The 15,356-nt window shown below is 38.5% G+C and overlaps 1 protein-coding gene across 1 annotated transcript in view; it reads left to right on the top strand.

Annotated features, from left to right (window-relative positions):
- The first annotated feature begins 1,214 nt into the window (after nt 1-1,214).
- The window catches only part of SCG2 (secretogranin II), a 74,209-nt gene continuing 60,067 nt past the window's right edge, over nt 1,215-15,356 (top strand). Inside the window, exon 1 of the mRNA XM_063712583.1 lies at nt 1,215-1,291. The gene's annotated coding sequence lies outside the window, so the exon portion shown is untranslated. The remainder of the gene's footprint in view (nt 1,292-15,356) is intronic.

The following is a 15,356-nucleotide window of genomic DNA, read 5'->3' as shown; positions in this document are numbered from 1 at the left end:
GGCAAGAAGGTGAGTAAAAGACTAGCTAGAAGGTTATTGCAAGTTGATAAAAAAATGTCTTAGGCCAGGCGCGATGGCTCAAGCCTGTAATCTCAGCACCGTGGGAAGCAGAGGTATGCGAATCATGAGGTCAGGAGTTCGGACCAGCCTGGCCAACATGGTGAAACCCCGTCTCTACTAAAAATACAAAAATTAGCTGGGCGTGGTGATGTGCATCTGTAATCCCAGCTACTCAGGAGGCTGAGGCAGGAAAATTGCTTGAACCTGGGAAACAGAGGTTGCAGTGAGCCGAGATTGTGCCACTGTACTCTAGCCTGGGCAACAGAGCAAGACTCTGTTTTGGAAAAAAAAAAAAAGAAAAAAAAATTAAAAATATCTTAAAGTGAGATAAAAGCTGTTTAGTGCTATTTAACCTGGTGTTTTGCCATACTTATTTGGCCACAGAAATATTTCGTGTGTGTGTGTGTGCATGGGTGTGTACGTGTGTGTGTGTATACATACTTTAGTCAGACTGTGGAATTAGTCTTCTCAAGAACCTACTTGAGAAAATGCTTAAGATATTTCTCCAAATTAATTTTTCTGCTTACTGTTTCTAAACATAGGCTCCTGTGAGAAGCATTCAAAAGTATATTCATAGTCTAAAGTGTGAGGATTGCCATTCTGAGTACACTTTTTAATGCATTCAAATAAGAAATACAGTATCTTTCTGATCATGATAATCTTCCTTGGTCTTGACAAATATATTCTTATCACATTCCTTGAAGCTGATGCTAATATGGAGGTAAACAATGCCATCCTGGTCAAGGGGAAATTTGGATCTATAAAAATAGTCATCATTCACACTAGGTACCAGGTGTTATTCTAAGAAGTATAATACCTTTCCATATATTAAATTATTCAATACTCTTAACAGCTCCATAACTTAGATACTACTATTTCTTTCATTTTTGAGATTGGGAAATCAAAGCCAAGAGAAACTACATAATTTGTCCACAATTACAAAGCTGGTAAGCGGCAGAGTTTCTGGGTGTGTGTTGCAAATACTGAAAATTCCCATAAGTCAAACAGAAGTGAGGAAAAGCTGGAAGAGGGTCAGAAGTGTAGGGAAGGTGGTGGAAATCAGAAGCATGGGGAAGAGCAGCTCCCTCTTAACCTCCTCCAAAATTCTCAGTCCTGACAGCTTGTGATTTCTGTGTCTTGTTTTTGTAGTGGGCTCATTGAGAAACTCTGAGGACATCAGTTTTGAAAGCAAGTGAAAGTCTAAGGAAACTTTTCCTTTTTGGTGAACAAGGTAAGCCTGATGGGGTCATGTGATGCTCTGCAACCTCTTTCAACATATCGTATCAGTTAGTATGTCTCTAGCTGCTAGTAACAGAGGACTTCAGCTCCAGATGCCTTAAACACTAAAGGAATTTATCATCCCACGGAGTTCAAGTTAGGTTGACTCCAAGGTTTGTTAACTGAAGAGCTCCATAATATCTTCGAGAATCCAGGTCCCTTTCATGTGTCTATCCTGTCATCTACAGAGTGGAAGTCCGTCCACCTCAGGGTAGCAAGATGGCTGTCACAGTTCCGTGCACAGATCCTGACACAACTGTGAGAAAAGAGGGACTGGGTTTCCTTGATCATGTGATGAATATATATCTAGCCTTAAAAGAATCACTAGCAAAGTGATATGGTTTGGCTGTGTCCCCACTGAAATCTCATCTTGAATTGCAGCTCCCATAATTCTCACATGCCGTGAGAGGGACCTGGTGGGAGGTAATTGAATCATGGGGGTGGGTCTTTCCTGTGCTTCTTCTTGTGATAGTGAGTAAGTCTCCTGAGATCTGATGGTTTTTTTAAAGGGGAGGTCCCCTGCACACACTCTTGCCTGCCACCATGTAAGCCAATCTTTTTGCTTTTCCTTCGTCTTCCATCATGATTGTGAGGTCTCCCCAGCCATGTGGAACTGTGAGTCTATTAAACCTCTTTCCTTTATAAATTAACCCAGCCTCAGGTATGTCTTTATTAGCAGCAAGAGAACAGACTAATACACAAGGAAAACAGGATTGCTGCAAAAGTCAAAAGTCAATCCAAATATACCCTTGGATTGGGGATTGGGCCACCTTCCCTGAGCGTATTGCATAGAAGAAGGTGGACACCCAGCAAGAAAGAATGGGAGGACGGATGTTACAGGGGCAACCATGTCTACTACAAGAGCCTTAATATTATATTGTTATTTGTTGGGATTGCATGATATTATTGTATGTTTGTACAGAACAGTGGGGTCCTTTTACATAAAAAAAGTTACGGCGTTTTAGTTCTCACTGCTAACAGACACAACTCTGCTGTTTTCATCCTTATTTTTCTTAAAGCTCTTCTGACTTCGATACAATCTAATACACTGTCTTAGTATGCCATTTTCCTTCATTTTTATTTATTTATTTTTCTGATGCATTAATCTGCTAGTTCGAATATATTTTAAAAATATTTTCCTGACCTTAAATGATGAATTGTGGTAAAAGTAATTAACAGTTTTTGATGAAACTCACACCATTTTTATTTTGGAAAAATTTCAGAAAATCCTGGTGTAGTCTTTGTGGTTTTTAAACGACCTGAATGAGCATATCTAAGTTAATAAAAAGTGAAATACTTTTGATGTTTGAGTGAGTAAAAAACGTAATCTTTTAATCTCTATAAAATTAAAGTTTACAGAGATTTAAAGGATGGTTTTATAAATTAAAAATTAAAGTTCACAGAGGTTTAAAAGATGAGCACAACTCCATGAAATAGAGGAAAAAAAAATCCCCAAAGAGGAATTATGTAGGAAGAGGGCAAAAAACATTGAAAAAATTATTCTTCGAAACCACTCAACTTGGTGTTTTTTTTAAAAATGACTCCTTTTGGCTGGGTGTGGTGGCTCATGCCTGTAATCCCAGCACTTTGGGAGGCCGAGGTAGGTGGATCACGAGATCAGGAGATAGAGACCATCCTGGCTAACACAGTGAAACCCTGTCTTTACTAAAAATACAAAAAATTAGCTGGGTGTGGTGGCGGGCGCCTGTAGTCCCAGCTACTCAGGAGGCTGAGGCAGGAGGCCTGGGTGACGGAGCGAGACTCTGTCAAAAAAAGAAAAAAAAGAAAAAAAAAGAAAAAAAAATGACTCCTTTCTCACAAAATTAAAACTAAAATTAAAGTGAGTGATGATATCCACATGCCAGACTGAGAGCCCTCATAACTCTAGGAGTCACAGGTGGAAGAGACAAGTACATCTTCACATTCATTGTCAACTAAAGTGTCTGAGAACTTTGCAGTTTTTCATTTTGGGTTATACTTGAAAAACTTTAACGTATATGACTTGAATGTATATTGAATGAATTTGACGTCAATGATTTTTTTTTCCTTTGCCTTGATCAAAGACGAAAGAACAATTAAGAGCTGTTTCAACCCCTTGGAAACAAATTAGGAGTATTTGAGCAATTAACATTACAAAATCTCTTGCTTTTGGGACCCCCTGCAGCAAAGAGTTAATGCTTGAGCTATTTAAAATTCAGTGGTGGTTAAGAAGGCAATTACAGGGCTCTTTCTCATTACAGGACCATATCAAATTTTCCTTAAGCAGATTTTCATTATTCCAGCCTGTTTTTTAAAAACAGGATTTCTAATTTCATTGCAATTTCAGGTGCCTTGTTTAGCACTTTTACCCATTTTTTTGCAATTATACTGTGGGCCACCTTGGATACTGTCATATTTCTGAACTAAAATGTTAGATGCAGAAACTCTCATTTTTCCTCCATTTCTTATAAAAACAATTCCCCCTGTCTCCTATGTGATCCTACTCTCAACAGTGAGGAAAATAGGACTCTAATTTTATTCATTTCTTGTAATAAATGTGTTTTTGATGGAAATTACCACCATAATCCACAAATGGTGGTAGAGCTCAAACTGTGTGAAAAACAATATGATATATATGTACCAAGAATGCAAAATTTGCCAACTGGGGCAGACAACCCCAAACAAACATCAACAAAACAACTCTATAAGGAGGTTAATAGAGGAAGCACAGATAACTGGATGCCCTTAGACTGCTAGGAGAGTTTGCTAACTGAAAGTTTGCTAGGGAAATAAGATCAGAGTTGAGTCTTGAAGAAAGGGAGGGAGGTTTCCAAGCAAAAGAAGGGACAAAAGGCATATAGAGCAAAGAGTGTGTGCTATGAAATCAACTATTTATTTAGGATATCTTTTCTAATACTGAGAGGCATTTCATGAGCTAGAAAATCCCCATGGTACATCTCTCACGATCACTTGTCTTTGTTTTATCAGCCCATTTCCCCCTCCACATCACTCTGCTCTTTTGCTTCCCATAGCAGCAAGTACTTTACATAAAAACTCTTCAAAATACATTTCCCTTGTACATTTCATTTTGTTGTTATTGTGTGACTATTTGCAGATAATATGTCTCCTGATGTCTTCCGTACATTGGAAAAGGAAAGGCTCAGTGGTACTTTTTTTTTTTTGCCACCCCCAGGATTGGCATTATCTTTTTCATCTCTTGTCATTGTCTCAGGCTCCATTTCTTGAAAAAGTGTGATGTTCTTATGTTGGTTGTTTGACCACTTCCGGTGCCTACTTCTTCGCATCTATAGTTTGTGATCCTGGGTCTCAAGAACTTGTTAGCGCCTACCATAGCCATGCACTGGACTTCAGTGATTTTTCAAAAGATGATTTTTGCCCTCTTCCTGCATAATTCCTCTTTGGAAATTTTTTGCTTCCCACTTGGTAGAGTTGTGTTCATCCCATCAATATTCAAATTTATTCTGTTTGTTCTTCCAATGCCTGGAAATGTAGTCAAGTCTTCCTTTGCTAATTAGAAGTTGGATTGCATCTCTCTTTCAAAGCCACTCAACTTTCTGTTTAAGAAAATACAACTCTATTCCCACAAGAGATATAGCCAAGAACTCTGAGTCAATCTTGACCAGTTGTAGAGTAACCGGCATGAAAGGCTGTTGATGTTATTCAAAGGCTATAGAAAAATTAGTTAGATGTTTTTTCCAAGTTGTGCTCTTTTCTCCCATGGATCTCTGAATCATCTGCATGTACTTGAATGAGAGGGAGAAGAGGTGTTCACTTTTCTTTGAAGACTTTTACTTTCTTGGTTCCATATACAATTAAGGCTGTCACATTTTTAACAGATGATGCACCAACAGATGAGGTGGGCTTCTCGAGTTGCTCAAGGGGCCATATCTTGTGTAACATAAGCAAGTTGTGACCTCAGGAAAAATATTTAATCTTCTTTGTCTCAATTTCCTTATCAGTAATATGGGGAATAATAATGGTACCTATCTCATATGATCATTGAGCCCAAAACAACCACGTCTATCTAAAATATCCAGATTCTTCTACGGGATTTGCTCACACTGTCCTGAGAATATTAGAGAATTTGTCTTTTAAGGTCATCTTATTAAACTGTAGTTCTTTGGAAAGAGCGGTTAGATCATGTCGAATTATCTTGTATTAAAATAGATATGCCCCTATTCCTAACCAGCTTGTTTGAAACAATAATAAAATAATAACAACAATAATAAAAGCTTATAAAATGACTGTTTGGAATAATATTGAGTCATGGTAATTTTCTTCAGGAGAGTAACTAGAACATTTAATCAATCCCAGAATAGATTTTTTTATTAAAATGGTTGGAAGGAGCATTTTATGTTTGAGCATAGAAGACACTTAACAGATGTATGCAGAACTAAAGCAAAGCCTTCATGGAGAATTACTGGCTTCACTGCTCATTGTAGAGAACTTGTTGGATGAGAGTCTAGCTAGCCCAGGGCTGTATACCTATTAATTACTCAGCATGGGTGGATTACATGATGGATCCGTATTTGGAATTTTTTTTTTTTTTTTTTTTTTTTTTGAGACAGAGTTTTGCTCTTGTTGCCCATGCTGGAGTGCAACGGCATGATTCCACCTCACTGCAACTTCAGCCTCCTGGTTCAAGGAATTCTCCTGCCTCAGCCTCCTGAGTAGCTGGGATTACAGGCACGTACCATCATGTCTGGCTAATTTTGTATTTTTTTGTAGAGATGGGGTTTCACTATGTTGGTCAGGCTGGTCTTGAACTCCTGACCTCAGGTGATCCACCCTCCTTGGCCTCCCAAAGTGCTGGGATTACAGGTGTGAGCCACTGTGCCTAGCCTGTATTTGGGTCTTATACCAGCCATACAAAGGGTTTCTGAGACAACTCTCATTTATGTCTAGGAAACCTTGTACACTTCTTCATTTGCATTTTTTTAAGTTCTTTTTAAATTTATTTTTTATTTCAATAGGTTTTTAGGGAGAAGGTAGTGTTTAGTTACATGAATAATTTCTTTAGTGGTGATTTCTGAGATTTTGGTGCACCCATCACCTGAGCTGTGTACACTGTACCCAATATGTAGTCTTTTATCCCTCACCCCCTCCCACGGTTTCCCCTAAAGTCCAATATATTATTCTTATGCCTTTGCATCCTCATAGCTTAGCTCCCACTTATGAGTGAGAACATATGATGTTTGGTTTTCCATCCCTGAGTTACTTTGCTTAGAAAAATAGTTTCCAGTTCCATTGAGGTTACTGCAAATGCCATTATTTTGTTCCTTTTTTATAGCTGAGTAGTATTCCATCATATATGTGTGTGTGTGTGTGTGTGTGTGTGTGTGTGTGTGTATACCACAATTTATTTATCCACTTGTCAATTGATGGGCATTTGGTCTGGTTCCATATGTTTGCAATTGAAAATTGTGCTGCTATAAACATGTATGTGCAAGTATCCCTTTCATATAATGACTTCTTTTCTTCTGGGTAGATACCCACTAGTGAGACTGCTGGATCAAATGGTAGATCTACTTTTAGTTATTTAAGGAATATCCACACTGTTTTCCATAGTGGTGGTACTAGTTTACTTCCCACCAACAGTGTAAAAGCGTTCCCTTTACACCACACCCACAAGAACATCTATTATTTTTTGATTATGGGTATTCTTGCAGGAGTAAGGTGGTATCTATTGCATTATGGTTTTGATTTGCATTTCCCTGATCATTAGTGATGTTGAGCATTTTTCCATGTGCTTGTTGGCCATTAGTATATCTTCTTTTGAGAATTGTCTATTCATGTCATTAGCCCACTTTTTGATGGGATTGTTTGCTTTTTTCTTGCTGGTTTGTTTGAGTTCTTTGTAGATTCTGTATATTAGTCCTTTGCCAGATCTATAGATTGTGAAGATTTTCTCCTACTCTGTAGGTTGTCTGTTAACTCTGCTGATTATTTATTTTGGTCTGCAGAAGCTTTTTACTTTAATTAGGTCCCATCTACTTATCTTCGTTTCTGTTGCATTTGCTTTTGGGTTCTTGGTCATGAAGTCTCTGCCTAAGCCAGTGTCTAGAAGGGGTTTTTCAATGTTATCTTACAGAACTTTTATGGTTTCAGGTGTTAGATTTAAGTCTTTGATCCATCTTGAGTTGATTTTTGTATAAAGTGAGAGATGAGGATCCAGTTTCATTCTCCCACATGTGGCTTGCCAATTATCCCAGCACCATTTGTTGAATAGGGTGTCCTTTCCCCACTTTACGTTTTTGTTTGCTTTGTCAAAGATCAGTTGGCTGTATGTATTTGGGTTTATTTCTGGGTTCTCTATTCTGTTCCATTGGTCAATGTACCTATTTTTATACCAGTACCATGCTGTTTTAGAGACTATGGCCTTATGGTATAGTTTGAAATCCGGTAATTTGATGCCTCCAGATTTGTTCTTTTTGCTTAGTCTTGCTTTGGCCATGCAAGCTCTTTTTTGGTTCCATATAAATTTTAGGATTGTTTTTTCTAGTTCTGTGAAGAATGATGGTGGTATTTTGATGGGAATTGCATTGAATTCGTAGATTGCTTTTAGCAGTATGATCATTTTCACAATATTGATTCCACACACCCATGAGCACGAGAGGTATTTTCATTTGTTTGTGTCCTCTATGATTTCTTTCAGCAGTGTTTTTTAGTTTTCCTTGTAGAGGTCTTTCACTTCCTTGGTTAGGTATATTCCTAAGTATTTTATTTTATTTTTGCAGCTATTGTAAAAGGTGTTGAGTTCTTGATTTGACTCTCAGCTTGGTTGCTGTTTGTGTATAGCAGAGCTACCTATTTGTGTACCTTAATTTTGTATCTGAAGCTTTGTTGAACTCATTTACCAGTTCTAGAAGCGTTTTGGAGGGGTATTCAGGGTTTTCTAGGTAAACGATCATAACATTAGCAAACAGCAACAGTTTGACTTCTTCTTTACCAATTTGGATGCCCTTTATTTCTTTCTCTTGTCTGATTGCTCTGGCTAGGACTTCCAGTATAATGTTGAATAGAAATAGTGAAAGTGAGCATCCTCTTCTGCTTCCAGTTCTTAGGGGGAATGCTTTCAAGTTTTCTCCATTCAGTATAATGTTGGCTGCTGGTTTGTCATAGATGGCTTTTATTACCTTAAGATATGTCCCTTTATGCTGATTTTGCTGAGGGGTTTAATCATAAAGCCATGCTGGGTTTTGTCAAATGCTTTTTCTGCATCTATTGAGATGATCATTTTTAATTTGGTTTATGTGGTGTATTACATTTATTGACTTCTTATATGTTAAACCATCCCTGCATCCCTGGTATAAAACCCACTTGATCATGGTGGATTATATTTTTGATATGCTGTTAGATTCAGTTCACTAGTATTTTGTTGAAGATTTTTTTCATCTATGTTCATCAGGGATATATATATATATTTCTAAATGTCCTTTCCTGGTTTTGGTAATAGGGTGATACTGGCTTCATAGAATGACTTAGGGAGAATTTCCTCTTTCTCTATCTTGCAGAATAGTATCAATAGGATTGGTATCAATTCTTCTTTGAATGTCTGATAGAATTCAGCTGTGAATTCGTCTCATCCTGGAGTTTTTTTTTTTGCTGTTGTTGGCAACTTTTTTTTTGTTTGATGGAGTTTCGCTCTTGTTGCCCAAGCTGGAGTGCAATGCTGGATCTCGGCTCACTGCAATCTCTGCCTCCTGGGTTCACTGCCACAGGCTCTGAAGTAGCTGGGATTACAGGTGCCTGCCACCCCGCCCAGCTATTTTTTTTCTGTATTTGTAGTAGAGACTGGGTTTCACTGTGTTGGCCAGGCTGGTCTCGAATTCCTGACCTTAGGTGATCCACCTGTCTCAGCCTCCCAAAGTGTTGGGATTATAGGCATGAGCCACCTTGCCTAGCTGGCAATTTTTTTATTATCATTTTAGTCTCACTGCCTGTTATTGGTCTGTTCAGAAATTCTATATCTTCTTGGTTTAATCAACGAGGGCTGTGTATTTCAAGGCAAACCACCTCCTCTAGGTTTTCTAATTTATGCATATAAAGTTGCCTATTGGAGCCTTGAATGATCTTTTGTATTTCTGTGGTATCAGTTGTAATATCTCCCATTTTATTTCTAATTGAGCTTATTTGGATCTTCTTTCTTCTTTTCTTGGTCAATCTCACTAATGGTCTATCAACCTTTTTTTTGAGGTGGGGTCTCACTATGTCATCCAGGCTGATCACTAACTCCTGGGCTCAAGCTGTCCTCCTGTCTTGGCCTCCCAAAGTGCTGGGATTACAGGTGTGAGCCACCATGCCAGGCCCTGGTCTATCAATTTTATTTATCTTTTCAAATAACCAGCTTTTTGTTTCATTTATCTTTTGTATTTTTTTGTTTGTTTGTTTCAGTTTCATTTAGTTCTGCTCTAGTCTTCATTATTTATTTTCTTCTGCTGGCTTTGGGTTTGAATTGTTCTTGTTTCTCCAGTTTTGTAAGGTGTGACCTTAGATTGTCTATTTGTGCTCTTTCAGACTTTTTGATGTAGGCATTTAATGCTATGAACTCTCCTCTTAGCACTGCTTTTGGTGTATCCAAGAGGTTTTGACAGGTTGTGTCACTATTATCACTCAGTTCAAATAATTTTTTAATTTCCATCTTGATTTCATTGTAGACTCAACTATCATTCAGGAGCAGCTTATTTAATTTCCATGTATTTGCATGGTTTTGAGGGTTCATTTTAGAATTGATTTCTAATTTTATTCCACTGTGATCTGAGAGAGTACTTGATATAATTTTGATTTTCTTAAATTTACTGAGGCTTTTTTTGTGGTCTATAATATGGTCTATCTTGCAGAATGTTCCATGTGCTGATGAACAGAATGTATATTCTGCAGTTGTTAGGTAGAATGTTCTGTAAATATCTGTTAAGTCCATTTGTTTTAGGGTATAGTTTAAGTCCATTGTTTCTTTGTTGACTTTCTGTCTTGATGACTTGTCTAGTGTTGTAAGTGGAGTATTAAAGTCCCCCACTATCACTGTGTTTCCATCTATCTTATGTCTTATGTCTAGTAGTAATTGTTTTATAAATTTGGGAGCTCCAGTGTTAGGTGCACATATATTTAGGATTGTGATATTTTCCTGTTGGACTAGTTTGTATTTTTTAACTGCTGTTACTTTAAAGTTTTTTCTGTCTGATAAAAGAATAGCTGCTCCTGCTCACTTTTGATGTCCATTTGCATGGAATATCTTTTTCTACTCCTTTACCTTAAGTTTATGTGAGTCCTTATGTGTTAGGTGAGTCTCCTGAAGACAGCAGAAACTTGGTTGGTGAATTCTTTTCCATTCTGCCATTCTGTATCTTTTAAGTGGACCATTTAGGCCATTTACATTCAACATTAGTATTCAGATGTGAGGTACTATTCTATTCATCATGCTATTTGTTGCCTGAATACCTAGTTTTTTTTTTTTCATTGTGTTATTGCTATATAGGTCCTGTGAGATTTATGCTTTAAGGAGGTTCTTTTGGTGTATTTCAAAGATTTATTTCAAGATTTAGAGCTCCTTTTAGCAGTCCTTGTAGTGCTAGCTTGGTAGTGGCAAATTCTCTTAGCATTTGTTTGTCTGGAAAGGACTGTGTCTTTCCTTCATTTATGAAGCTTAGTTTTGCTGGATACAAAATTTTTGGCTGATAATTGTTTTGTTTAGGGAGGATAAAAATAGGATCCTAGTCCCTTCTATCTTGTAGGGTTTCTGCTTAGAAATCTACTGTTAATCTGATAGGTTTTCCTTTATAAGTTATCTGATGCTTTTGCCTCACAGCTCTTAAGATTCTTTCCTTCATCTTGACTTTAGATAACCTGATGACTACGTGCCTAGGTGATGATCTTTTTGCAATGAATTTCCGAGATATTCTTTGAGCTTCTTGTATTTGGATGTCTATATCTCTACTAAGGCTGGTAGTTTTCCTCAATTATTCCCTCAAATATGTTTTTCAAACTTTTAGATTTTTCTTCTTCTTCAGGAACACCAAATATTTTTAGGTTCGGACATTTAACATAGTCCAAAACTTCTTGGAGCCTTTGTTCATTTTTTTTAAAAATAGTTTTTTCTGTGTCTTTGATGGATTGGATTCATTCAAAAGCCTTGTATTTGAGCTCTGAGGTTCTTTCTTCTGCTTGTTTGATTCTATTGCTGAGACTTTCCAGTGCATTTTGCATTTCTCTAAGTGTGTCTTTGATTTCCAGAAGTTGTGATTATTTTTTATTTATGCTATCTATTTCACTGAAGATTTTTCCTTTCATAGCCTGTATTATGTTTTTGATTTCTTTAAGTTGGATTTCACCTTTCTCAGTGCCACCTTGATATGCTTAATAAGTGACCTTCTGAATTATTTTTCTGGCAATTCAGAGATTTCTTTTTGGTTTGCATCCATTGCTGGTGAGCTAGTGTGATCTTTTGAGGTGTTAAATAGCCTTGTTTTGTCATATTACCAGAAATGTTTTTCTGGTTCCTTCTCATTTTGGTAGACTATGTCAGAGGGAAGATCTGGGACTCAAGGGCTGCTGTCCAGATTCTTTTGTCCCATGGGCTGCTCCCTTGATGTGGTGTTCTCCACCTTCCCCTAGGAATGGGGCTTCCTGAGAGCCAAACTGCAGAGATTGTTTTTGCTTTTCTGGGTCTAGCCACCCAGTGGAGCTACCGGGCTCTGAGCTGGTACTGGGGAGTGTCTGCAAAGGGTCCTGTGATGTGATCCATCTTCAGGTCTTTCAGCCATGGATACCAGCATATACTCCAGGAGAGGTAGCAGCAGAGTGGACTCTGTGAGGGTCCTTGGTTGTATTTTTGTTTAGTGTGCTGGTTTTGTGGTGGTTGGCCTCCAGCCAGGAGGTGGCACTTTCAAGAGCCCATCAGCTGCAGTACTTTAGGGAGGATGCAAACTTGCCCCAGGGTTGCCTGGTTAAGTATTCAGGTTTCTCAGGACATGGGCAGGGCCATAGAGCTCCCAAGAGGTTATGACTTTTGTCTTCAGCTACCAGGGTGGGTAGAGAAAGACCATCAGATGGGGGCAGGGTTAGGTGTGTCTGAGCTCAGACTCTCCTTGGGTGGGTTTGCTGCAGCTGCTGTGGGGGATGGGGGTGTGATTCCCAGGCCAATGGAGTTATGTTTCTGGAGGGATTATGGCTGCCTCTGCTGAGTCATACAGGTTGCCAGGGAAGTGGGGGAAAGCCAGCAGCCACAGGCCTCACCCTGCTCCCATGCAGCCTGCAGCACTAAAGGCCGATCTCACTCCCACCGTGCCCCGCCAACAGCACCAAGTTTATTTCCAGGCAGCAGGTGATCAGGGCTCAGAACTTGCTCCAGACCACCAGCCTCCTCACTGAGAAAGCAATCAGACTCAGTTCTTTGGCATCTCAGTGAGCCTGCAGCAGCAATCCAGTTCCTTCAAAAGGTCTGTGGATTCTCTTGGCTTTCCTAGTATGTTCCTGCGGTAGTTCTTGGAGCAGAAGTTCATGATGTGAGTCTCCACATGCTGCTCTGTCTGTCCGAGCAGGAGCTGCAAGCTAGTCCTGCCTCTTATCCACCATATTATTCCTGGCTTAAACATTTTAAAAGTGGAAATCAAGTATATGCTCAAGCCAAGTTATTTAAGTTCACCACTAATTTTCCATTGAGATGAAGGAACATGTGTATCAGGTTTGTAATCATAGTTGTTGGAATGATTCAGTTTGAAATAATCAGCATTTCTATCTAAAGTTAGATCTTTAAAAGTAATTCATATTTCATATGGTGTCTATGCATGATGCCCTTATTAATTTTTGTAAATGTTGCATTTTATATTACTTTTCTTTTCTTTTTTTTTTTTTTTTTTTGAGTCTCATGTCTCACTCTCTCACCCAGGCTGGAGTGCAGTGGCATAATCATAGCTCACTGCAAAGGATCCTTCTACCTCAGCCTGCTAAGTAGCTGAGATTACAGGTGCATGCCACCATGTTTGGCTGATGTTTTTTAAATTTTTTGTAGAGACAGGTTTTCGCATGTTGCCCAGGCTGGTCTGTATCTCCTGAGCTCAAGTGATCCTCCCAAATTGGCCTCCCAAAGTGCTGGGATTACAGGCATGAGCCATTGCACTCAGCCTTTTTATTTTCAAAATGCTCTTAAGTTTGTAGTTTAACTTATTCTTTAGAATTTGGAATGTGTGTATATGTGTGTGTGTGTGTGTGTGTGTTTAATATAGATATATGAGGTAGAAGTGCAGTTTTGTTACGTGGATAGATTGCGTAGTAGTGAAGTCTAGACTTTTAACGTACCCATTGTCTGAATAGTGTACATTGCACCCATTAAGTAATTTCTCATCCTTCACCCTTCCCACCCTTCCACCTTTTGGAGTTTTCAGTGCCTATTTTTCCACTCTGTTATGTGATGTCTTTAAATCCAAAAATTAGAGGATATAATGACAGACATTCTTTCATCCTTAACTGCAGAAGTCATCTACCTAGTGTGAAAACCAGGCTATAATAAGCATTTTTATTTGTATGTGCCTTAGTACACATCCATTAATGCAGATTCAGATTTGACTAAAAGAGGAGAATGTCCCATAATTTCCAAAGAGAAAGCTGAAGTGTTCATTTTGCCTTTATTCAGAAACCTGACTAATTTTATGACCTTGTAACTATGTCTGTTACCACCTGGAATGATAGTCTTTGGCTTAGAAGGTTAACAGTTAAGTTCTATAGTAATCAATTCCAATATACCCTTTTTAGGAAACACTGAACACTTTGGTTTTGACTGATTGTAAACCTCCCTACAAATCCTTAAAACATCAATCCATTATTTCCTTTCCTTATCTGTTTTCCCAGCCCTAGCTCAGACCATGACTGTCTGGCAGGTGAAACCATTGCAATGACTTAAGTAATTTTTCGTGCTGACCACTTCCAAATGCAAGCTATATATATATATACACACACACACACACACACACACACGTCTTAAACTCCTGACCTCAAGTGATCCAGCTGCCTCAGCCTAGCAAGGTACTAGGATTATAGGCATGAGCCACTGAGCCTGGCCTGCCTGGTGTATTTTGTAATGTAACTGGTACTTTTTCTTGTTCACCACCATATGTCAAACACCTAGGATAGTACTGTGCCTAGTTGGCACTCAGACATATTTTGTTGAGAGACAGGATATCTAATTGTACTAAGCCCTCTATTAACAAAAAAATTATAACCAATAAACAAAAACACAAAACCCCATCAAAACTTTAATGCTTCTCCATTGCATGTATATATAATTAAGTCCTGGATTCAGCATTCAAGGTCCACCCTGGTCTAACTCCAATCTAACTATCCAGTCTTGTTTTTCATCTCTCCTAATCTCCACTCCACTCCACTTCCTCTTTCCTTGTTCCAGTTCGATCTAGGAGCTCTCTGTTTCCTGAACATGCTTTCTCGTTGCCCTGACCTTTGCTCATGCCTTTCTTATTGCCTGGAATCCTCCTTACCCTAGCCAAATCCACATTCTAAGTGGTGCCTACCTTTCAAGGCTTAGCTTCAATAGCACTTCTTCTATGTTTCACTGCTGTTTTGTGCCTCTTTTGGCCTTTTCGCCTTACAGCATAATACCCATGTATGTAAGTACTTGTTTCACTAGGTTGTAAACTCCACACCTTGTGTATCTCTATTTCTGACTGGCTGGCCCAGAAATGAGGACATCACAATTACTTAGATAAAGTTATTTGGTGAAACATCTCCCACCAATCTACCTAAAAGCCTCTCCAGTAAATTCAGATCTAAAGGGGCTTTTGGAGACAGTGGCATTAATTAGAACAAGGCACCATGTTGTTTTAGATTCCCTGGGAAGGATGTCATAGTAATTCATTAGTACATCACCCGGGATTAGTCAGTCTGATTAAGCAATTCTTCATCTAGAAATATTTATCTGTAAGCCATAATTTTTGGGGATTATAGACAGCAGGGGTTCTCAGCACAAGCTGATTATCAAAATCACCTGGGATGTTTTAAAAAAATCTAAC

The sequence above is a fragment of the Pongo abelii genome, chromosome 11 (genome assembly GCF_028885655.2).
Source record: "Pongo abelii isolate AG06213 chromosome 11, NHGRI_mPonAbe1-v2.0_pri, whole genome shotgun sequence".
NCBI lineage: Eukaryota > Metazoa > Chordata > Mammalia > Primates > Hominidae > Pongo > Pongo abelii.
The sequence above is the reverse complement of the archived record's forward strand: the minus strand, read 5'-3'. Positions and strand labels throughout refer to the sequence as shown.